The sequence below is a fragment of the Pavona decussata genome, unplaced genomic scaffold (assembly GCF_977016875.1).
Source record: "Pavona decussata unplaced genomic scaffold, jaPavDecu1.1 SCAFFOLD_602, whole genome shotgun sequence".
Lineage (NCBI taxonomy): Eukaryota > Metazoa > Cnidaria > Anthozoa > Scleractinia > Agariciidae > Pavona > Pavona decussata.
This window is the reverse complement of record NW_028145860.1, coordinates 1,238,212-1,238,583: the sequence shown is the minus strand read 5'-3', so window position 1 is coordinate 1,238,583 and position 372 is coordinate 1,238,212. Positions and strand designations below refer to the sequence as shown.

General features: G+C 46.5%; 1 pseudogene across 1 annotated transcript in view; it reads left to right on the top strand.

Annotated features, from left to right (window-relative positions):
* LOC146449267 (uncharacterized) overlaps positions 1-372 on the top strand; it is a 28,079-nt pseudogene that overhangs the window by 9,575 nt on the left and 18,132 nt on the right. The window lies entirely within an intron of this gene.

The following is a 372-nucleotide window of genomic DNA, read 5'->3' as shown; positions in this document are numbered from 1 at the left end:
TTATTTGAGTTCCTTGTTACTTACGGAAGAAAAGATCATACGTCAAATGCCGCTGATCAAAGAGTGAAAGTGATAGTGGGGAGAGAGGGAGATGGTGAGGTAGTGTAAGTATGACCTCCTGGTAGAATCAATGACACTAGTGACGTCCCTCACAGAACAGTGGCTGGGATGCTTGGACGAATTTCACAGGGTCGCCTGAAAAGGTACCTGAATATCGTTCTAGGAGCGTGGCTGAGGGGGCCTCTTGGAGAACACCGATCTTTTCCCTAGTGTCTTTTCCCCGTATGAATTCTCCATTCCATTCAGTTTAACGTCACATATACCTTAGTCCTTCGTGCCCAGAAGTCCCAAAATACTCTGTCAGCTACGAGA